Source organism: Penaeus monodon, chromosome 30 (assembly GCF_015228065.2).
Source record: "Penaeus monodon isolate SGIC_2016 chromosome 30, NSTDA_Pmon_1, whole genome shotgun sequence".
Lineage (NCBI taxonomy): Eukaryota > Metazoa > Arthropoda > Malacostraca > Decapoda > Penaeidae > Penaeus > Penaeus monodon.
This window is the reverse complement of record NC_051415.1, coordinates 18,590,378-18,590,691: the sequence shown is the minus strand read 5'-3', so window position 1 is coordinate 18,590,691 and position 314 is coordinate 18,590,378. Positions and strand designations below refer to the sequence as shown.

General features: G+C 8.3%; 1 protein-coding gene and 1 long non-coding RNA gene across 2 annotated transcripts in view; one reads left to right on the top strand and one right to left on the bottom strand.

Annotated features, from left to right (window-relative positions):
- Nucleotides 1-314, bottom strand: part of LOC119592601 (alpha-2-macroglobulin-like) — a gene marked incomplete in the record, with an annotated part of 136,889 nt that overhangs the window by 71,589 nt on the left and 64,986 nt on the right.
- The window catches only part of LOC119592602, a 30,416-nt gene that overhangs the window by 26,484 nt on the left and 3,618 nt on the right, over nucleotides 1-314 (top strand). The gene's annotated exons all lie outside the window — the stretch shown is intronic.

The following is a 314-nucleotide window of genomic DNA, read 5'->3' as shown; positions in this document are numbered from 1 at the left end:
ATTTTTTAAAAATTTTATATAAAACAAAAAATAAAAATTTTAATACACAAAAAAACAAAATTTTTATAAAAATTATATAAAATATATACATTAAAATATATACATAAAAATATACATATATAAAACATATACCCCCACAAAAATAAAAAAAAAAAACATGAATACAATATAAAATTTATATAATATAATATAAAATACATATATACATTTTTAATAATAAAAATAAAATTTTAAAACCCAATAAACAAAAAAAATTAAATATCTTTACTAAAATCATATAAAAATATATATAAATATAAAAATATAAAATTAAA